Consider the following 25,149-nt stretch of genomic DNA (forward strand, 5'->3'; position numbering starts at 1 on the left):
ATCGGATTGTTGTTAATTAGCAGTCATCGATCTCGCATCTATTGGGCTTTTTCACAACTATATTAATACCCTGTATTAAACGCGCCACTATACTAAAATGTTTAACCCCTATCCCGCCGCTCCCCGACCCAGCCGCAACCTAAATAAAGTTATTGACCCCTATCCTGCCTCTTCCCAACCCGCCTCAACCTAAATAAAGTTATTAACCCCTATCCCACCGCTCCCGACCCCGCCGCAACCTAAATAAATGTATTAACCCCTATCCTGCTGCTCCCAGACCCCGCCGCAACATAAATAAAGTTAATAATCCCTATCCCGCTGCCCCCCAACCCCACTCCCACTAAATAAATATATTAACCCCTAAACCTCTGGCCTCCCACATCACTACCACTAACTAAACCTATTAATCCCTAAACCGCCAGCCCCCCACATCGCCATAAACTAAATTAAGCTATTAACCCCTAAACCTAACAACCTGCTAACTTTAAATTAAAATTACAACCCTATCTTCAAATAAATTTAAACTTACTTGTAGAATTTAAATAAACTATTTTTAAACTATTAATTAACCTACCCTAACTATTATACTACAATTAAATTAAACTAGCAATTAAATAAATCAAATTACATATTAAAAAACCCTAACCCTACTCAAATTATTTAAATCTACTTAAACCTAAAAACTACTAAATTACAAAAAAAAATAAACGCTAAGTTACAAAAAAATAAAAAACACTAAATTGCGGAAAAAAACAAACCACATTATTAAAAAAAGAATTACACCTAATCTAATAGCCCTATCAAAATAAAAAAGCCCCCCCCCAAAAAAAAAAAAAACCTAGCCTACAATAAACTACCAATGGCTCTTAAAAACAGAATTTATGCTTACCTGATAAATTACTTTCTCCAACGGTGTGTCCGGTCCACGGCGTCATCCTTACTTGTGGGATATTCTCTTCCCCAACAGGAAATGGCAAAGAGTCCCAGCAAAGCTGGTCACATGATCCCTCCTAGGCTCCGCCCACCCCAGTCATTCGACCGACGGACAGGAGGAAATATATATAGGAGAAACCATATGATACCGTGGTGACTGTAGTTAGAGAAAATAATTCATCAGACCTGATTAAAAAACCAGGGCGGGCCGTGGACCGGACAAACCGTTAGAGAAAGTAATTTATCAGGTAAGCATAAATTCTGTTTTCTCCAACATTGGTGTGTCCGGTCCACGGCGTCATCCTTACTTGTGGGAACCAATACCAAAGCTTTAGGACACGGATGAAGGGAGGGAGCAAATCAGGTCACCTAAACGGAAGGAACCACAGCTTGCAAAACCTTTCTCCCAAAAATAGCCTCCGAAGAAGCAAAAGTATCAAATTTGTAAAATTTGGCAAAAGTGTGCAGTGAAGACCAAGTCGCTGCCTTACATATCTGGTCAACAGAAGCCTCGTTCTTGAAGGCCCATGTGGAAGCCACAGCCCTAGTGGAGTGAGCTGTGATTCTTTCAGGAGGCTGCCGTCCGGCAGTCTCATAAGCCAATCGGATGATGCTTTTAAGCCAAAAGGAAAGAGAGGTAGAAGTCGCTTTTTGACCTCTCCTTTTACCAGAATAAACAACAAACAAGGAAGATGTTTGTCTGAAATCTTTAGTAGCCTCTAAATAGAACTTTAGAGCACGGACAACGTCCAAATTGTGTAACAAACGTTCCTTCTTTGAAACTGGATTCGGACACAAAGAAGGTACAACTATCTCCTGGTTAATATTTTTGTTAGAAACAACTTTAGGAAGAAAACCAGGCTTAGTACGCAAAACCACCTTATCTGCATGGAACACCAGATAAGGAGGAGAACACTGCAGAGCAGATAACTCTGAAACTCTTCTAGCAGAAGAAATTGCAACCAAAAACAAAACTTTCCAAGATAGTAACTTAATATCTATGGAATGTAAGGGTTCAAACGGAACCCCTTGAAGAACTGAAAGAACTAGATTTAGACTCCAGGGAGGAGTCAAAGGTCTGTAAACAGGCTTGATCCTAACCAGAGCCTGAACAAATGCTTGAACATCTGGCACAGCTGCCAGTCTTTTGTGTAGTAAGACAGATAAAGCAGAGATCTGTCCCTTTAGAGAACTTGCAGATAATCCTTTCTCCAAACCTTCTTGAAGAAAGGAGAGAATCTTAGGAATTTTTATCTTATTCCATGGGAATCCTTTGGATTTACACCAACAGATATATTTTTTCCATATTTTATGGTAAATTTTTCTAGTTACAGGTTTTCTGGCCTGAACCAGAGTATCTATCACCGAATCTGAAAACCCACGCTTTGATAGCATCAAGCGTTCAATCTCCAAGCCGTCAGTTGGAGGGAGACCAGATTTGGGTGTTCGAATGGACCTTGAACAAGAAGGTCCTGTCTCAAAGGTAGCTTCCATGGTGGAGCCGATGACATATTCACCAGGTCTGCATACCAAGTCCTGCGTGGCCACACAGGAGCTATCAAGATCACCGAGGCCCTCTCCTGATTGATCCTGGCTACCAGCCTGGGAATGAGAGGAAACGGTGGGAATACGTAAGCTAGGTTGAAAGTCCAAGGAGCTACTAGTGCATCTACTAGAGTCGCCTTGGGATCCCTGGATCTGGACCCGTAGCAAGGAACCTTGAAGTTCTGACGAGACGCCATCAGATCCATGTCTGGAATGCCCCATAATTGAGTTATTTGGGCAAAGATTTCCGGATGGAGTTCCCACTCCCCCGGATGAAATGTCTGACGACTCAGAAAATCCGCTTCCCAATTTTCCACTCCTGGGATGTGGATAGCAGACAAGTGGCAGGAGTGAACCTCCGCCCATTGAATTATTTTGGTCACTTCTTTCATCGCCAGGGAACTCTTTGTTCCCCCTTGATGATTGATATAAGCAACAGTCGTCATGTTGTCTGATTGGAACCTTATGAATTTGGCCTTTGCTAGTTGAGGCCAAGCTCTGAGAGCATTGAATATCGCTCTCAGTTCCAGAATGTTTATCGGGAGAAGAGACTCTTCCCGAGACCATAGACCCTGAGTTTTCAGGGATTCCCAGACCGCACCCCAGCCCACTAGACTGGCGTCGGTCGTGACAATGACCCACTCCGGCCTGCGGAAGCTCATTCCCTGTGACAGATGGTCCAGGGTCAGCCACCAACGGAGTGAATCTCTGGTCTTTTGATCTACTTGAATCATTGGAGACAAGTCTGTATAATCCCCATTCCACTGTTTGAGCATGCACAGTTGTAATGGTCTTAGATGAATTCGTGCAAAAGGAACTATGTCCATTGTTGCAACCATCAATCCTATTACTTCCATGCACTGCGCTATGGAAGGACAAGGAACAGAATGAAGCACTTGACAAGAGCTTAGAAGTTTTGATTTTCTGACCTCTGTCAGAAAAATCCTCATTTCTAAGGAATCTATTATTGTTCCCAAGAAGGGAACTCTTGTTGACGGGGACAGAGAGCTCTTTTCTTTGTTCACCTTCCATCCGTGAGATGTGAGAAAGGCTAGAACGATGTCCGTATGAGCCTTTGCCTTTGACAGGGACGACGCTTGTATTAGAATGTCGTCCAAGTAAGGTACTACTGCAATGCCCCTTGGTCTTAGCACCGCTAGAAGGGACCCTAGCACCTTTGTGAAAATCCTTGGAGCAGTGGCTAATCCGAATGGAAGAGCCACAAACTGGTAATGTTTGTCCAGAAAAGCGAACCTTAGGAACTGATGATGTTCCTTGTGGATAGGGATATGTAGGTACGCATCCTTTAGATCCACGGTAGTCATAAATTGACTTTCCTGGATGGTGGGTAGAATCGTTCGAATAGTTTCCATTTTGAACGATGGTACCCTGAGAAATTTGTTTAGGATCTTCAAATCCAAAATTGGTCTGAACGTTCCCTCTTTTTTGGGAACTACGAACAGATTGGAATAAAATCCCATCTTTAACAGGTCTTCTACACAATGTAAGAATGCCTGTCTCTTTATTTGGTTTGAGGATAAGTGAGACTTGTGGAACCTTCCCCTTGGGGGTAGTTCCTTGAATTCCAGGAGATAACCTTGAGAAACTATTTCTAGCGCCCAAGGATCCTGAACATCTCTTGCCCAAGCCTGAGCAAAGAGAGAGAGTCTGCCCCCCACCAGATCCGGTCCCGGATCGGGGGCTACTCCTTCATGCTGTCTTGTTAGCAGTGGCAGGCTTCTTGGCCTGCTTACCCTTGTTCCAGCCTTGCATTGGTTTCCAGGCTGGTTTGGGTTGTGAGGCATTACCCTCTTGCTTAGAGGATGCAGAATTAAAGGCTGGTCCATTTCTGCGAAAGGGACGAAAATTAGGTTTATTTTTAGCCTTAAAAGACCTATCCTGTGGAAGGGCGTGGCCCTTTCCCCCAGTGATGTCTGAAATAATCTCTTTCAAATCAGGTCCAAATAAAGTTTTACCTTTGAAAGGAATGTTAAGTAATTTTGTCTTGGATGACAGATCCGCTGACCAAGACTTTAGCCAAAGCGCTCTGCGCGCCACAATAGCAAACCCTGAATTTTTCGCAGCTAATTTTGCTAATTGCAAAGCGGCATCTAAAATAAAAGAATTAGCCAATTTAAGTGCGTGAACTCTGTCCATAACCTCCTCATATGGAGTTTCTCTACTGAGCGACTTTTCTAGTTCCTCGAACCAGAACCACGCTGCCGTAGTGACAGGAACAATGCATGAAATTGGTTGTAGAAGGTAACCTTGCTGTACAAAAATCTTTTTAAGCAAACCTTCCAATTTTTTATCCATAGGATCTTTGAAAGCACAACTATCTTCGATAGGAATAGTAGTGCGTTTGTTTAGAGTAGAAACTGCCCCCTCCACCTTGGGGACTGTCTGCCATAAGTCCTTTCTGGGGTCGACCATAGGAAATAATTTCTTAAATATAGGGGGAGGAACAAAAGGTATGCCGGGCTTTTCCCACTCTTTATTTACTATGTCCGCCACCCGCTTGGGTATAGGAAAAGCGTCGGGGGGCACCGGAACCTCTAGGAACCTGTCCATCTTGCATAATTTCTCTGGAATGACCAAATTGTTACAATCATCCAGAGTAGATAACACCTCCTTAAGCAGTGCGTGGAGATGTTCTAATTTAAATGTCACAACATCAGGTTCAGCTTGATGAGAAATTTTTCCTGAATCTGAAATTTCTCCCTCAGACAAAACCTCCCTCATGGCCCCTTCAGATTGGTGTGAGGGTATGACAGAACAATTATCATCAGCGTCCTCTTGCTCTTCAGTGTTTAAAACAGAGCAATCGCGCTTTCTCTGATAAGTAGGCATTTTGGATAAAAGATTTGCTATGGAGTTATCCATTACAGCCGTTAATTGATGAATGGTAATAAGTATTGGCACACTAGATGTACTAGGGGCCTCCTGCATGGGCAAAACTGGTGTAGACACAGTAGGAGATGATGTAGTATCATGTTTACTCCCCTCATTTGAGGAATCATCTTGGGCAATATCATTATTTGTGGCAGTACTGTCCTTACTTTGTTTGGACGCTATGGCACAATTATCACATAAATTTAAATGGGGAGACACATTGGCTTTCATACATATAGAACATAGCTTATCTGAAGGTACAGACATGTTAAACAGGCTTAAACTTGTCAACAATGCACAAAAAACGTTTTAAAATAAAACCGTTACTGTCACTTTAAATTTCAAACAGAAAACACTTTATTACTGAATATGTGAAAAAGTATGAAGGAATTGTTCAAAAATTACCAAATTTTCACCACAGTGTCTTAAAGCCTTAAAAGTATTGCACACCAAATTTCAGAGCTTTAACCCTTAAAATAACGGAACCTGAGCCGTTTTTCAATTTAACCCCTATACAGTCCCAGATACAGTCTTTGCTAAGACCCAACCAAGCCCTGTGGGGAATACGATACCAAATGATGCCTTCTAAAAGCTTTTTCAGAGATTCTTAGATCCTCACACATGCATCTGCATGCCCTGCTCTCAAAAAACAACTGCGCATTAATGGCGCGAAAATGAGGCTCAGTCTATGACTAGAAAGGCCCCCTGACTGAAAAAGGTGTCCAATACAGTGCCTGCCGTTTTATAAACGTTCCCCAAGATTATAAATGTCAATTGTTAGCCTAAATTTGAATAATATGCACAAATAAAGCAATCGATTTAGCCCATAAAAATGTCTACCAGTTTTTTAGCCCATAATAAGCCCTTTATTCTGTTTGTTTTTGACTAAGAAAATGGCTTACCGGTCCCCATGAGGGGAAATGACAGCCTTCCAGCATTACACAGTCTTGTTAGAAATATGGCTAGTCATACCTTAAGCAGAAAAGTCTGCTAACTGTTTCCCCCAACTGAAGTTACTTCATCTCAACAGTCCTATGTGGAAACAGCAATCGATTTTAGTTACTATCTGCTAAAATCATCTTCCTCTTACAAACAGAAATCTTCATCCTTTTCTGTTTCAGAGTAAATAGTACATACCAGCACTATTTTAAAATAACAAACACTTGATAGAAGAATAAAAACTACATTTAAACACCAAAAAACTCTTAACCATCTCCGGGGAGATGTTGCCTGTGCAACGGCAAAGAGAATGACTGGGGTGGGCGGAGCCTAGGAGGGATCATGTGACCAGCTTTGCTGGGACTCTTTGCCATTTCCTGTTGGGGAAGAGAATATCCCACAAGTAAGGATGACGCCGTGGACCGGACACACCAATGTTGGAGAAAGGGCCTTTTGTGGGGCATTGCCCCAAAGAAATCAGCTCTTTTACCTGTAAAAAAAAAATACAAACACCCCCAACAGTAAAACCCACTACCCAACCAACCAACCCCCCCAAATAAAAAAAACTATCTAAAATAATCTAAGCTCCCCATTGCTCTGAAAAGGGCACTTGTATGGGCATTGCCCTTAAAAGGGCATTTAGCTCTCTAACATGCCCAGACCCTAATCTAAAAATAAAACCCACCCATAAAACCCTTAAATAAACCTAACAACTAGCCCCCAACAATCCTCTTACAGTTATTGAAGTCCCGCTTGAAGGATCCATCCAGCCGGCAAGAAGTCTTCATCCAGGCGGCAATAAGTCTTCATACGGGCGGCCTCTTCCATCTTCATCCAGCCGGCGAAGTCCTCATCCAGTCAGCAAGAAGTCTTCATCCAGATGGCATCTTCTATCTTCATCCATCCAGTGCAGGGCTCCTCTTCATACGGTTGCCGCCATAAACTGTAACTTCAATGCAAGTGACATCATCCAAGATGGTGTCCCTTGCATTCCTATTGGCTGAAATATTTCAATCAGCCAATAGGATTAGAGCTGCTAAAATCCTATTGGCTGTTCCAATCAGCCAATAGGATTTGAGCAGCTCTCATCCTATTGGTTGTTCCAATCGGCCAATAGGATGGGGTGTTTAGACTCTGGGCTTATGCTAGGGTGTTAGGTTTAAACGTAACTTGTTTTCAACCGTATAAATCAATGGGATATCTAGCAGCATTGAGCATAAGCTTTCGCTGCTTTCAGACTCCCATTGATTTCTATGGCATCCGCGGCCTCCAGGGTCGCGGATTGAAAACCAGGTGCGCTGGGCCGGAATAGCCGCGAGAGTACTTGTTAGAAATTTGATAAATGGGAAAAAGTGTCAGATAGAGCCGAATGTGTTTTCGGAACATCTGTAATGACGTAAGCATCGATCTGCATCGGATTGAGACCGGCGGATCGTATGTTACGTCACAAATTTCAACTTTTGCCGGTCTGTAGGCATTGATAACTAGGTCATATCAATCTCGCAACAATTACGCTGCGGAATTATTTGCGGTTGACGGCCTGGGGCGCGATCCGATATAGATCGCAGTTTGCGGCGCAAGTGAGGGAACCCACGTCGCCCGCAGTTTCAGCTCGCAACTCGAGCCATCCAATATGCGGCGCCGTCACTTGCTAAAGTGGCGCAAGTCTCACAAACCAGCGATGTCCAGAAATCTGCGTAAGTACAGATTTTTGGAGTCGCCAGTGACTTGCGCCACGTTAGAAACTGCCGGCGCCTATAAAACCTGACTAAAGTCTAAATCACCCGCACTGTCTAACACACCTCCTAAACATAGCCTGACACGTCTAACACGCCTCCCTAACATAGCCCGACACGTCTAACCCTCTATCCGCTATCCCCCCTCACTATCCTAACAATAAAAAAGCTATTAACCCCTAAACCGCCGCTCCTGTACCCCGCCGCAACCTAATAAAGTTATTAACCCCTAAACCGTCGCTCCCGTACCCCGCCGCCAGCTATATTATATCTATAACCCCCTAAAGTGAGCCCCTAACATCGCCGCCATCTATATTAAAATTATTAACCCCTAATGTAAGCCCCTAACACCGCCGCCATCTCTATTAAAATGATTAACCCCTAATTTAATCTACCTACCCCGCCGCCAGCTATATTATCTATATTAACCCTAAGTATATTATAGTTAATATAGGTATTACATTATATATATTAACTATATTAACCCTAATTATATTAGGGTTAATATAGTTAATATAGTTACTATAGTATTTATATTAACTATATTAACTCTATCTAACCCTAACACCCCTAACTAAATTTATATTAAATTAATCTAATTCATTTATAAACTAAAATATTCCTATTTAAATCTAAATACTTACCTATAAAATAAACCCTAAGATAGCTACAATATAATTAATAATTACATTGTAGCTATGTTAGGGTTAATATTTATTTTACAGGTAAATTGTTAATTATTTTAACTAGGTATAATAGCTATTAAATAGTTATTAACTATTTAATATCTACCTAGTTAAAATAATTACCCAATTACCTGTAAAATAAATCCTAACCTAAGTTAGAAATACACCTACACTATCAATAAATTAAATAAACTACAAACATCTATCTAAAAATACAATTAAATTAACTAAACTAAATTACAAAAAATAACAAACACTAAATTACAAAAAATAAAAAAAAGATTACAAGATTTTTAAGCTAATTACACCTATTCTAAGCCCCCTAATAAAATAATAAACCCCCCAAAATAAAAAAAATTCCCTGCCCTATTCTAAATTAAAAAAAGTTCAAAGCTCTTTACCTTACCAGCCCTTAAAAGGGCCTTTTGTGGGGCATGCCCCAAAGAATTCAGCTCTTTTGCATACAAATACAATACCCCCCCCATTACAACCCACCACCCACATACCCCTATTCTAAAACCACCCAAACCCCCCTTAAAAAAGCCTAACACTACCCCCCTGAAGATCTCCCTACCTTGTCTTCACCACACCGGGCCGAACTCCTGATCCGATCCGGGCGATGTCTTCCTCCAAGCGGCAAAGAAGAATTCTTCCTCCGGCGATGTCTTCCTCCAAGCGGCAAAGAAGAATTCTTCCTCCGGCGATGTCTTCCTCCAAGCGGCAAAGAAGAATTCTTCCTCCGGCGACGTCTTCCTCCAAGCGGCAGCAAAGTCTTCATTCTTCCGGCGGCATCTTCAATCTTCTTTCTTCGCTTGCCAGCGTCTCCGGAACAAATCTGGCACATGAGGTTTCTTGGGTGACCGCTTGCAGGGTGCCACAAAGGTTTTCTTCAAATTGAGTAAGATGGTATAGCAGTAGATTCTCTAGTTCTCGAAGAATCTGCATATCCATGCTTGCTGTGTCTAGTAGATAGTGATTAGTAGAGGACTCAGGCCCTACGCAACAGCAGTATCTCAAGGGTATACCACTGGGGGGTTTAGAATGAGGCCTTAACCTCAAAGTTAGCTCCGGATTGTTGAAGCAGGCAGCAAACCCTAATAAAGGAACATCATTTAGGTGCTGTTTATATCCTTAAACAAATATCTGCTGACTGAAGCCTGGATGGCTGCTGGTTCCAGAGATAATTTGTAGATAATATGGGAATACTGGAGCAGCTCACAACAACACGACCTATCATGGCCGCCGCCCGGAAGTTCCCCCATGTAGGAGGTATTTCTCCGTCAGCTAAGGCGGTGCGTGGGTTGTTTCAAGTGTAATGAAGAAAACTTTGCAATGGTCTCAATAAGCTAGTAGACCGCAGTGCCGATATATTGTCAATAAAATGTTAGCTTAGTCCCCAACGCTGCGATCCACAATGTAAGATGTATTAGGAGCAGGGTGTAAAAATGTATAGATTCCTAGAGTGCTATCAAATAGTGTTTTAATAATTGAGTTTCTGGAGCTCTGGGATGGCACGTTTTGTTGCTCCGGCAGTTGGCTCCGCCCCCCCCATTCTTTTTTATTTTTGATAATGTGTTGTTTTTTTTCCCCAATTTACGCCTAGATTACGAATTTTGTCGGCAATGGTGTGTGGTGCTAATGAGCAGTTTTCCCTCACCGCTCACCTACAATACCGCTGGTATTATGGGTTTTTACAAACCCGGCGTTAGCCACAGAAAAGTGAGCGTAGAGCAAAATTTTGCTCCACATCTCACCTCAATACCAGCACTGCATACTGTAGTGGTGAGCTGGCTAAACGTGCTTGTGCACAATTTCCCCATAGGAATCAATGGGAAAGAGCCGGCTGAAAAAAACCTAACACCTGCAAAAAAGTAGCGTTCAGCTCTTAACGCAGCCCCATTGATTCCTATGGGGAAATACTTTTTATGTCTACACCTAACACCTAACATGAACCCTGAGTCTAAACATCCCTAATATTACACTTATTAACCCCTAATCTGCCGCCCCCGACATTGCCGACACCTACATTATATGTATTAACCCCTAATCTGCTGGCACCAAAATCGTCGACACCTACATTATATTTATTAACCCCTAATCTGCCACCCCCAATGTCACGGCAACCTACCTACACTTATTAACCCCTAATCTGCCACCCCCAACGTCGCCACCACTATATTAAAGTTATTAACCCCTAAACCTAAGTCTAACCCTAACACCCCCCTAATTTAAATATAATTTAAATAAATCTAAATAAAGTTACTGCAATTAACTAAATTATTCCTATTTAAAACTAAATACTTACCTATAAAATAAACCCTAAGCTAGCTACAATATAACTAATAGTTACATTGTAGCTAGTTTAGGATTTATTTTTATTTTACAGGCAACTTTGTATTTATTTTAACTAGGTACAATAGTTGTTAGATAGTCATTAACTATTTAATAGCTACATAGTTAACATAAAGATACATTTAACTGTAAAATAAAACCTAACCTAAGTTACAATTACATATAGTACTACACTATAATTAAATTAATTCCCTAAATTAACTACAATTAAATACAATTATCTAAAGTACGGAAAAAAACAAACACTAAATTACAGAAAATAATAAAATAATTTCAAGTTTTTTAAACTAATTACACCTAATCTAATCCCCCTAATAAAATAAAAAAGCCCTCAAAATAATAAAAAGCCCTACCCTATACTAAATTTCAAATAACCCATAAAAGGGCCTTTTGCGGGGCATTGCCCCAAAGTAATCAGCTCTTTTACCTGTAAAAAAAGTACAATACCCTCCAACATTAAAACCCACCACCCACACACCCAACCCTACTCTAAAACCCACCCAATCCCCCCTTAATACAACCTAACACTAACCCCTTGAAGATCACCCTACCTTGAGAAGTCTTCACCCAACCGAGCCGAAGTCCTCAGCGAAGCCGGGCGAAGTGGTCCTCCAGACAGGCAGAAGTCTTCATCCATGCCGGGCAGAAGAGGTCCTCCAGACGGGCAGAAGTCTTCATCCAGGCGGCATCTTCTATCTTCATCCATCCAGCATGGAGCGGGTCTATCTTCAAGATATCCGACGTGGAGCATCCTCTTCGTTCTTCATCTGACGATTGAATGAAGGTTCCTTTAAATGACGTCATCCAAGATGGCGTCCCTTCAATTCCGATTGGCTGATAGAATTCTATCAGCCAATCGGAATTAAGGTAGAAAAAATCCTATTGGCTGATTGGAACAGCCAATAGGATTGAGGTCACATTCTATTGGCTGTTCTAATCAATGATTGCATCATCCAAAAGGATTTTTTCTACCTTAATTCTGATTGGCTGATAGAATTCTATCAGCCAATCAGAATTGAAGGGACGCCATCTTGGATGACGTCATTTAAAGGAACCTTCATTCAGTTATCGGATGAAGAACGAAGAGGATGCTCCACATCGGATGTCTTGAAGATGGACCCGCTCCGTGCCGGATGGATGAAGATAGAATATGCTGCCTGGATGAAGACTTCTGCCCATCTGGAGGACCACTTTGCCCGGCTTCGCTGAGGACTTCAGCCCGGTTGGGTGGAGATTTCTCAAGGTAGGGTGATCTTCAAGGGGTTAGTGTTAGGTTTATTAAGGGGGGATTGGGTGGGTTTTAGAGTAGGGTTGGGTGTGTGGGTGGTGGGTTTTAATGTTGGGGGTATTGTATTTTTTTTTACAGGTAAAAGGGCTGATTACTTTGGGGCAATGCCCCGCAAAAGGCCCTTTTAAGGGCTATTTGTAATTTAGTATAGGGTAGGGCTTTTTATTACTTTGGGGGGCTTTTTTATTTTATTAGGGGGATTAGATTAGGTGTAATTAGTTTAAAAAACTTGTAATTATTTTATTATTTTCTGTAATTTAGTGGGTTTTTTCACACTTTAGATAATTGTATTTAGTTGTATTCAATTGTAGTTAATTTAGGGAATTAATTTAATTATAGTGTAGTGTTAGATGTAATTGTAACTTAGGTTAGGTTTTATTTTACAGGTAAATTTGTCTTTATTTTAACTAGGTAGCTTTTAAATAGTTAATAACTATTTAATAACTATTGTACCTAGTTAAAATAAATACAAAGTTGCCTGTAAAATAAAAAATAAATCCTAAGCTAGCTACAATGTAACTATTAGTTATATTGTAGCTAGCTTAGGGTTTATTTTATAGGTAAGTATTTAGTTTTAAATAGGGATAATTTAGTTAATGATAGTTATTTTATTTAGATTTATTTAAATTATATTTAAGTTAGGGGGGTGTTAGGGTTAGACTTAGATTGGGGGATAATAACTTTAATATAGTGGTGGCGAAGTTGCGGCAGATTAGGCGTTAATAAATGTAGGTAGGTGTCGGCGATGTTAGGGATGGCAGATTAGGGGTTAATAAAATTTAACTAGTGTTTGCGATGCTGAAGTGCGGCGGTTTAGGGGTTAATATATTTATTATAGTGGCGGCGATGTCCAGTTCGGCAGATTAGGGGTTAAAACATTTTTTAAAGTATTTGCGATGTGGGGGGGGGTTAATAGGAAGTTTATGGGTGTTAGTGTACTTTTAAGCACTTTAGTTAACAGTTTTATGCTACGGCGTTAGCCCATAAAACTCTTAACTACAGACTTTAAAATGCGGTACCAGGCTTGACAGGAGAGGGTCTAACGCTCACTTTTTGGAAGACTTGTAATACCAGCATTATGCAAGTCCCATTGAAAAAATAGGATACACAATTTACGGAAGTGGATTTGCGGTATTTTCGAGTCTGGCCGAAAAAGTGAGCAGTACACCTGTACCTGCAAGACCCATAATACCAGCGGGTGTTAAAAAGCAGCGTTGGGGCTGCCTTGAGAGAACTGCCCTCCCAAGTGGTTTCACGTGCCACGGTGCGAAACTCAATGGCAAATAGTGCCACAGTTCTATTGCCCTGGCGGGGGTCTAGGAGAGAAAATTCTGCAGCAGAGGTACAGCCAGAAGTCCCAAAGACAGAAGACAATGCAGAAATGAAATCATCAACATCCTGCAGGAGTGGAGCGTTCTGTTCCAAAAGGCGAGAGACCCAGGCTAGGGCCTTGTCTTTCAGTAAGGAAATGATAAAGGTGACCCTTGAGTGGTGAGACTGAAAGGTGTGAGGATCAATGCGGAAGTGCAGCCTGCATTGGTTACGAAAACCCCTGCAATCAGTAATACCCTCATACTTGTCAGGCAAAGGTATACGGGGTATACCTCCAGAAGCAGAGGAAGAAGTCGCAGTACTAGGAGTAGGGACTGGCGGCAAAACAACAGTAGCGGTATTCCTCGCTGTAACTAGTAAGGAAAGTTGAGCGGTAATAGCCTCTAGCTTGGAATCCATATTCTGCAACTGTGTGGTATGGGTTCCCAACATCTGTCCCTGAAGATAATCAGCTCGTGCCACCTCATCTGACTCCATGGCCCAAGTATAATGTAATGCTCGTGGGATACTCCTCTATCAGACCAAACTCGGCCAGTAGTCTTGTTATTCCGGCGTCGAGCGGGATTGATAGGGAATATCCCAGAGCAGAGAAAGTTAGTAAGATGAGGAGGGCGGCACTCACCACAGGCAGGACAGTCCCCAGCGGCAACAGCAGAGCAGTCCATGAGCTCACCACTAGAATGGTCAGGAAGGCAGGGTTCGGCAACAAAGAGGCAATCAAGAACAACAGGGGTTAAACAGGCAGAGTAGTCAGACAGGCAGGGTTCAGCAGCAGTATATCAGTCCAGCAATTTAGGGGTTAAACAGGCAGAGTAGTCAGACAGGCAGAATTCAGCAACAGTATACCAATCCAGTAAATCAGGGGTATAACAGGCAGAGTAGTCAGACAGGCAGGGTTCAGCAGCAGTATATCAGTCAAGCAATTTAGGGGTTAAACAGGCAGATTAGTCAGACAGGCAGAGTTCAAACACATTAAGGCAATACTGTAGTAACAATCTATCAGACCCAAGAGCACACAAAGTAAAACCTATACTTGGGCAGTGATAGATCGTTACTGAGGGACTTACATAGGCGCAGGATTCGCGCCACAGGAATCCAGACCAGAATCTAAGAGAGAGGAGCGTGCGGCGATGACATCAGTGCCGCACGCATCCGGACCCGACACAGCCCCTGGCAACGAGCAGGGAATGAGACGCTGTGCCCCTAGCAACAGCTATAGCGGTGCGGCGTGACATCACCACCTCTGAAGTGGCGAAGAAAAATAACTAAGAGCTTGCTCACTCTCTGCTATTTACAGTCCCTTCACTCTCGCGATTGGTCACGTGAATGAAGGGGCAGCCATTACACACTCATAGGAGTGTGTAATGATACATACGTGCCAGTGGACTAACAGATCCACTGCCGTATGCAGCAAAGGTGGGTGGACAGGTTCTAAAGTTGTGAAGCTGTCCTCCCGCCTTTTAATACATGGGGCCCTTAGTTCCATCTCCTCTCAAAACTGTCCCATTTTACAGATGTAAATCTTCCAAAATCCAAACTGTTCCAAAATGCAAATTTTTCCAGTCTCAAAATGTTTGGATAAAAGGTTTTCTACCTGTTTTACTTTTTAACTTTAATAAGCAAAGGAAAATAAAATGTAAATAAGGCTGTTTGTGATTCTTACATAATTACTTCACAGTGACAGATAATGTATTTTAAAGAAAAGGCCATAATGAAACTCTTTAAACCTATATGCTCTTTAATCTCTGGTGGTCGCCCATTATAGTCACAGAGTTGGTAAATATAGGGAAAGAAAGACTTACTGGAAAATAAACAGCATTTTACAGTATAAATTTAATTAATCAGCAGTAAATTGCAGTTGATATACAACTTTTCCACCAGCATACCGATATTTTTTTTTTTTTAGATAAAAGAGCAATTATTGAAATAAAACATCAAAGCCCTGATTCCTTGTAACTGGAAATCACCGCCCCATCAACACTGGCAGAATAGGTTACACAGGGTACTAATACAATTTGATATTGTTATCTAAAAAATGGTTGCAGCGCAAAGTTATGCTAAGTCTTAATACATAGCTAGGATGAGTCTGGTAGAGTAACATAGTAGATGAGGTTGAAAAAAGACCAAAAGTCCATCGAGTTCAACCTATTCAAATCTAATATACTTACAAAAAGCTCCAGTTGAGCTCAAATTAATTCCACTAAAAGGTGATGCATTTATTACTAGCAATCATATCCATGAATTTTGTTTCTAGCCAGAAATGTATACAAACATTTTTTAAATGTATCTAGGGTATTAGCATTCACTACCTCATTTGGTAATGAGTTCCACAATGCTATTGCTCTTACAGTGAAAAATGTTTCTGTTGCAGGAGATTAAATCCCCTTTCCTCCAACCATAAATTGTGACATCTTGTCACAAACAATTTTCTTGGAATAAACAGAGCTTCTGCCATCTCTGTATATGGGCCTTGAATATATTTATATAAAGTAATCATGTCACCTCTCAAGCACCTTTTTTCTAGAGAAAACAGACCTAATTTGGCTAACCTCTCGTCATAGCTTAAATTATCCATTCCCCTTATTAGCTTTGTGGCCCTTCTCTAAACTTTTTCTACTTCTGCAATATCTTCTTTTGCGATTGGTCCCCAGAATTGCACTCCATACTCAAGGTGAGGTCTTACCAGGGATTTATATAGTGCCAGAATTATAATTTCCTCCCTTGAATCAATGCTTCTTTTAATACATGTTTGTATCTTATTAGCCTTTGAAGCCGCTGTCCTGCATTGTGCACCCATATTTAGCTTGTTATCTATTACTACTCGTAAATCCCTTTCCTCCTCTGTTTGGCTAAGTCTTGTCCCATTTAAATAATACATTGCCTGGTTATTTTTACTTCCAAAATGTCGAACCTGGCATTTTCCTTATTAAATCTCATTTTCCATTTACCTGCCCATACTTCTAAATTTTGCAGATCCCTTTGTAACGAAAGTTCATCCTGCTCTGACCTAATGACCTTTCTTAACTTAGTATCATCTGCAAAAATAGAGATGTCACCATTTAATCCTTGCTCCAAGTCATTAATAAAAATATTAAAAAGAACAGGGTCCAGTACTTATCCCTGGGGGACTCCACTGATTACCTTTGTTCAATGATTCAATCTGAGTATGATCCATTTACTACTACTCGTTGCTCCCTATCTTTTATCCAGTTATTTATCCATGAGCTAACATTTTCAGCTATTCCCAGTTCCTTAATTTTGTGCATTAATCTCTCATGTGGCACTGTATCAAACGCCAAAATCTAAGTACATCACATCAACTGATTCCCCTTTATCTATATTTTTACTTACTTCCTCATAGAATCTAATTAGATTAGTTTGACATGATCAATTTCTCATAAAACCATGCGGATTTGAAATCCCTCCTATAATGTAATTTATCCAAGGAATCAGTCCCCCGCTTGCTCTCAGTTGATTAATTCGGTTAATCCTTATGCCTAAAGTAGTTTTATTTTATTTAGTTACATATAGCACAAAACATTGCAGCCTGAAACTATTTAATTTAATGGATAATCAATTTTCCATTTTAAACTCATACATAAATAAACATTTAAGTAAACAAAATCTGAGCAAGCCAGGAGCTTATACATTGAACTCGTGGGGGTATATTTATCAATGTGCGAGCGGACATAATACGATGTAGCGTATCATGTCTGCCGCACATCGATAAATGCCAGCAGCATACAGCCACTAGCAGGGGGTGCCAATCAACCCGATCGTATTCAATCAGGTTGATTTCTGTTTGCGGCCTCAGAGAAGGCAGACAAGTTATGGAGCAGCGGTCTTTTAAACAAGGGGCATCAAGCTCCATACGCAGCTTAATAAATTGGCCCCTTGGGACTTATTATAGATTAAAATGTTGCATATAATTTGCCAAAGATAACATTATCATGATATGGTAATCCTGTTTTTAATATATTTCTGTTGCTCCTATGTAAATTTTGCACACTGTGAATACTTTTGTGAATAATGTTTGTTGATCCTATTGTAAAACTGCAAAAGATTTAATAAAGCTTGTTCGTTAAAAAAAAGTAAGTAATTATTATAGAAATAATGTAAAATTAATTTCAATAGTTAAGTGCATAAGTAGAAAATATCACTATAGGTTACAAATTAAGAAGAAAAAAGGTACTAGTCTACTCAATGTTAAAGAGACACTCACCTGCAGCAATTCCTTTATAATCCAGCTCAGGTTACATAAAGGGACACATTTCATGCACCTCCACATTTAACTCAGTATTAGTGTAACCGGATAATAATAAATAGTTAAACTTTAATAAGATATATAGAATTTTTGTATTTGTAAAATCTCTTATTATTGGTTTTTCTGGGATGTGGATCTACAGTTAACTTTCTCCCTATAAGATGTAAAATAATATTTGAGAACCTTTGATAGAAACATAGAATTTGACGGTAGATAAGAACCAAAAAGGCCCATGAAGTCTACCCATATTACATGTTACTTTTTCCTTAGGATAGCCTTATGCATGTCCCAGGCAGTTTTGAATTCCTTTACAGTCTTTCTGTTTACTAGTACCTCAAATGGAAGTTTATTCCATGAAGCCACCACCCTTTCCATAAAACAAATGCTCAAATTTCTCCTGAATCTGCTACCCTCTAACTTTAGATTGTGACCCCTTGTTTTGGCATTTATTTCTTGGTGAAAAATGCTTTCAGCTTCTATTTTATTAAGTCCCTTCATATATTTAAAGGTTTCTATCATGTCACCTCTTTCTCTTCTATCCTCTAAACTATACATATTTAGATCATAGAGTCTTTCTTTGTATGTTTTATATTTTAGAACATGTACCATTTTAGTAGCCCTCCTTTTGACAGCTTCAAGTTTATTTATATCTTTCTGAAGATATGGTCTCCAGAACTGTACACAGTATTCCAGATTTGATAGTATTATAGCTGTTATAGAAACATCAGAAAAAGTTTTTTTTAAAGTCAACTCACATACACATAATTACATGTATATCATAGGTGGATACTGGTACTGGTGTGGGTGGCTTAAGGTTCTCTGTCTTCTAATTCTTAATCCTACTTATTTAAATCCACCTTGACCCCAATTAATTCTCTCTTCATGGAGGAAAATAAATATGTAAAAAAGAAAGTAATTCATATAGCTATCAACAAGTTATGGAAATAGGAATGTAACAATACTTTATTTGGTTACGGGTGTACTAAACACCCATTGAAACTGTTTAAGTGATGTCATCAAGGAGTTACATAAATTAATTCAAATAAAAAAAACATAACTATCAGTCTTGGCATAGGATCTTTAGCTCAAGAAGGATGTCTGTTCCCCGAACTTTGTTTTTGTCCTACAGGTGTATAAAGAGCACTATTTGCAGTTACATGTCACATTCATAAAGCAGAGCTCCCAAATGTCCTGCCCTGCATATTGCAGAATTATTATGGTTTGAATGTTCTACCTCACTGCTTATGCAGCACCTTACCCTTCAGTGCAAATATAAGAATCTGCCCACAGCCTGCATCAACTCCATCCATGGCACCCCCCCCCCAGTGTACTACTGATACTTTCCCCCCTTAAGATGAGACCACACCCACATAACACCTGTCACTACTCCTACCACACCCTCTCATACAGAATAGACCTCACAATCCTAGTAGACCTCTATAAAATATACCTCACAACAATCCCACATCCTGAGGAAATGCCACTGGTTTTATGGTTTGGCCCACTAACAACTGACAGCAGTAGATTGTTATGATCTTAAGGCACTATATTAGCCACACCCATGGACCCTGGACATACTTACTGACCAACCAGACAAGCCCATGGATGACCAGACACCTCAGAGCTTCCATAATTCCACCTTCTCAGTGTGATTTGCCCAGAAAGTGACGAGTTGCCCTTTTTTTTATCTCCTGAATCTTAGAGAGCCTCCAGGAAATGTTGGGAGGAAGTATGAGCTCCTGTATAATATATATATAAGACTTCAGAAACATTAAAACAGGTCCCAGTTTCCTTATTGCTTCAGTAATTTCTATTTATTTTTCAGACAAAATGTATCAGCCATTTGGATAGATGCAATAATGCTTGTTTTTAAGATGAGCTTCTACTATGAGATTAGCTAGGCATGTGCTGTCACAACTTTACATTTCTATTAAAAAAATCTTTGTAACTCAGTCAGTCTTAGATGATCTCACCTGATCAGAACTGTATTTTTCTGTAATAGTGTTTACTGTGTCTGCTGGGTTAGGTGTACGAAGCCTTTAAAGTGACATTGTACACTAGATTTTTATTTGCATAAATGTTTTGTAGATGATCTATTTATAAAGCCCATCTGGGGGAATTTTTATAGCACTGTAGAGTTTTGCTTATTTTTTAATAACATTGTGATGACTTTCAGACTCCTAATCAAGCCCCACTGATGTCTACAGATTCCTGCTGGCTCCTGTTTATGTAATCTGTATTTTCATATGCAGGGATTGGGGGGGGGGTCTGCTCTTCTTGTTTAACCAGCTCCTTTCCCTGGGTGTGCCAGCCTAACCTCATCAACAGTGCTAAACTGGGAGCTTCTAAGTAAGTTTTTAAAAGGTTTTATACTGAATTTTTTTTCAGTATCTGTGCCTATTATTCCTTAAAGTTATGTCTATTACATGCAGTCCTATGGAAGTTGGTTTATACTGTCCCTTTAAGGAGGCATAGCAGATTGTAATCAGACTGAGTTGTATTTTGCTGGTGCATTGTGATGTAGTTTTGTGTTTTGAGTCTTGTTGAGTCTTTCTTCTATGCTATATTTTGGGGGCTTTATTAAACCTTTATGCTTTTACAGTTTGTGTTTCTATTTCTTGTTTAAATTGCTTCTGTATTTTAGACATGTCCTTGACAACTTGTATTTGTATTTGATTCTTGGTAATTAGACATTTCTTCTTTTTTTTAATATTTGGATTTGTATTTGTCTCTTGGCTTTGACTAGGATTCCCTTGAGATATTCCTCTTCCCTGATAATTTGGAATTAGTTTTTTTAGTTTTGCTTTGAATGGGTTTTCCTTACTTTCTGACAATGTAGATTTATATTGAAACTGTCTGGGCTGTTTTGACCTTGACTGTTTGACAATGCACCCTCTACTCCAATTTCTGTTCATTTTCCATTTCCCTGTCTATTCAGTCCTTGTTTGTTACTCTAGCTTTGTTGCATTTAAGTTCCACTGTTCCTTTTGTGATATGTACAGTAGATCTGTTCCATTTTATGAAAGCAGCATACCAATTAGCTTAAAGGAACAATAAATACAAATACAGCAGGATTGCATAATTAACAAGTGCATCATAAAAAGACAATGCAATAACGCCTACTCTGAATTTCAAATAAGCAGTAGATTTTTTTCTGACAAATGCATTTTTTCTCCCATTTTCCGGCCCTCTGTATCATGTGACAGAAATCAGCCAATCACAGACTAGTATACGTATACCCTGTGAGCTTATGCACATGCGCTGTAGGATCTTGTTACCCAGAAAGTATGTATATAAAAAGAAATTTGATAATGGAAGTAAATTGGAAAGTTTCTTAAAATTGCTGCTCTTTCTGAATCATAAAAGTTTATTTTGACTTGAGTGTCCCTTTAAGTAGTATTAGTTTTGTCTGAATTATGTGTCCAAACTTACTTAAAGGTAAAATTGTTATGCACTGAGTCTGTACATTATCTCTTAGTTTGTCTTTCAATAATAATTGTGTTTCTTTTGCATTGTAGGATACTAATTTAAGCACCTTTGAGAAATGCATCTACAAATAGAAAAAGAGACAGATGCGCCACATGGCCCAATATTGTTTGTTCCAAAGATGTATAAAAGTAGTGTATAAGATTACACTCACATGTATTGAAGCACTCCAAATAGTGCAATGGGAGCAGTCTGGGATCTATAACAGTCACCCAGCAGACCGACCTCTTGGAAGGGATAGATAATCTGTGATATGGAATACAAAAGACACAAAGGTGCCTATATGGCATAGTACAGTTTAAACCATATATAGTGCAATATAGTTGGTATAATATATACTCACATTTGTTGTAGCATCTCCAGTGATGCTAGTATAGCAGGAAGGGATCAATACAGTCACCCAATAGACTTATACAAGGCAGACAGCATACACAAGATCTCCAGGAAGTCCACAGGGCCAAATAAATTGGTCCAAAAATAATAATAATGCAGCAAGTGTTTTTATAAAAAGTAATAAACTTACTTTATTAAAATAAGATTTAAAAACAAGCGACGCGTTTCTCAGCCACAGGCTGTTTCACTACTATTTCAATTTGCAGTATTTTAGTAACAGTGGCTTCTATCACAATCTATCGTCTGCAGCTTTATCAGCTTTTTTTTTCAGGTAATCACAATCCATTTTCAAGTCACTTTTCAACACAATTTGGAAGCATTTTTGGCCTTTTTCAAATTTGACTCCTAAAGGCATGTCAATAAGTCTTTGAAAGGGCATATTGGACATATTTACAACTATTTCAAAGCTATTTGCAAACAGTCTGTTATCTTGCACATGTGCAAAACATTTTTTATGTTTAAATATTTTTTATTCAAGTGCCTGTATCATATCATAAGCAACGTACAACATTGTCAAAAGGTTACAAATATTATACAACTCAATAGAGACCATTTCATGGTCCAGAGATCGGTCACAACCATAAGTCTTTGAGTATAATGGGGGTACAGTCTCATTGCACAAAAGTCTTGTGGTATTATGATCACACACTGTACCTTCCCCTCTCCGTTAGGGAAGCCTCGGACATGAGGAATATCATATTAAAGCGTCATAATAAAGTTTTCTACAGTCTCTTCTTTAACTGCTAAAAGAACCAATTATAGACAATATTGCATCAAATACATACACGAGACACCTGAAATAGTTTTATAGTGTTAACAAAACTAAACAAACAAAAAGTAACTGGGGGAACCAGGATTGAAGTTTAAAATTTTTAAAGCTTATCGACTGAGAACTATTGGGTTTGAATACAAAGTTACACCTCCTCAAAAATCAGACAACCTAGAATACATGTGGTGGGACTCCTCCAAGCCACATCACTCCTACTCCCATAACTGTGTTGATTAAAGTTTAAACCCGGGACCATCTCTAAGCATTGTCTTTATTATCTAAGATGATTGCAGCTGATGTATACATGGTGTGGGTGTAAATGACTTTGTTCCTGACTTCAGACCAGGTCAATAGACCAGTTTTCCAATGCTTTGCGATACAGGACCTAGTAATTGTGCAGAGAATTTTAATGAACGTGTTAATAGGACCGCTGAACTGTTTCAAAGGTTCATGTAGGAGAGCATGTTTTATTGTGAGATATATCAGTAAGTAGTTGATGAGTGAGGTTAAAGTTTCCCAGATGTGTTGCACCTTACCGCAGTCCCACCACATATGACGGTATGTGCCTAGGTCTTCACACCCTCTATAACAACTTCTAATGCCGGGCTGGGACATGTGAGAAGTATGTAAAGGGGTTAGGTACCACCTAAAAATTGTTTTTGCAGAATTCTCTTTTAAGTCTACACTCAATAAGCCTCTGCTTGTGGAGCTAAAAATCTTTTCCCAGGATTCTCTAGGGTGACCCTAAGTCTTTTTCCCAGTTCAGCATTATTGGGGTTTTTACATTGTTTGTTGCATTCTGTATATTAATATATAATCTCGAGATTGCCTGGCAAAATATTTTTTAAAGATGCCAGTACTGTTAGTGACAATCACAACAGGGCGACTGTGACGACCAAATATAAAAATTGGGGTCCTGAAGTGATATGGTTTGCTATGGCATGCTATCATTTGCATGCAAGTGATATTAGGTTTTTGCATCCGTTTGCGCCGCATTTGAAGTTTAAAGTAATTGTGAATGTGTGAGCGCAAATAGCAATTTACGCAATAATGATTACAACTTCAGAGCTCTAGTTAAATGTTATGCGAGTCAAAAAAAGTGTCACAAAACACATCAAAAATACATTTGAAAATACAGTTACACTGATAAAAACTCTATGTAATAAAACATTTTTTTTTATATTGCAATAAAAAGTTATAAGGGCTCAAAGATGTGAGACAGGTGTTAGAAAAAAAAATGGTCCAAAAGTGCTTTTACTGGGATCCATAGGAACATGTATAAATATATGTATGTATATAAATATATATGCATGTATATGTATTTATATGTGTGTATATGTATTTATATGTGTGTATATGTATTTATATGTGTGTACACTGTCAGAAAAAAAGGTACGTAGGGGTCCATTTGTGAACACTTAGGGTACAACTGCTGTGGTTGTACCCTCAATGGATCATAATTACACCTTAAGGAACTAATATGTACCATTTAGGGGTAAATAAGGTACAAATTTGTTTCCAACTGTCAAAGGGTCCATGTCTGTACCATTTCATCCCCCCGAAAAGGTACAATCACTTGTGTGACTAAAAGGTTGAGGGGGATGGGTGGATCAAGGCTGCCAAACCCTGCAAGTCCATATCATTTGTTCACCTTAATTATTCATATTCATATAACTGGCAGTCTCCAAAAATGAATGCAACATACATGTTGTATGGCAAAATAATTATGTTCAGTCGTTGTTGGTAATATGCAAGAGGTGGGCAAAGCAAAAAAAATACTTAAAGGGACAGTCTACACCAGAATTGTTATTGTTCAAAGTCCCTTTATTACCCATTCCCCAGTTTTGCATAACCAACACAGTTATATTAATATATGTTTTACCTCTGTGATTGCCTTGTATCTAAGCCTCTGCAGACTGCCCCCTTATCTCAGTGCTTTTGACAGGCATGCAGTTTAGCCAATCAGTGCAGACTCCTACACTGTCAGAAAAAAGGGTACGGTTGGAGTCCGTTTGTGAACACTTAGGGTACAACTGCTGTGGTTGTACCCTCAATGGATTATAATTACACCTTAATTAACTAATATGTACCATTTAGCGGTAAATAAGGTACAAATATGTTTCCAACTGTCAAAGGGTCCATGCCTGTGCCATTTAATCTCCCCGAAAAGGTACAATAACTTGTGTGACTAAAAGGATGAGAGGGATGGGGGGTTCAAGGCTGCCAAACCCTGCAAGTCCATGTCATTTGTGCAGCTCAATTATTCATATTCACATAACTGTCAGTCACCCAAAATGAATGCAGCATACATGTTGTACAGCAAAATAATTATATTCAATCATTGTTGGTAATATGCAAGAGGTGGGCAAAGCAAAAAAAATACTTAATAACCCATATAGTCAATGATGATGTGTAGCTGGTTCTAAATAGCAAACAAGCACTTAACATTTTAATGTTTATATAAGATGTTAACTATTAAACATAAAGCAAATGTATTAACTAAAATTACAAAGAATTTTTTTTTTAAACTCTAT

Source organism: Bombina bombina, chromosome 4 (genome assembly GCF_027579735.1).
Source record: "Bombina bombina isolate aBomBom1 chromosome 4, aBomBom1.pri, whole genome shotgun sequence".
In the NCBI taxonomy this organism is placed as follows: domain Eukaryota; kingdom Metazoa; phylum Chordata; class Amphibia; order Anura; family Bombinatoridae; genus Bombina; species Bombina bombina.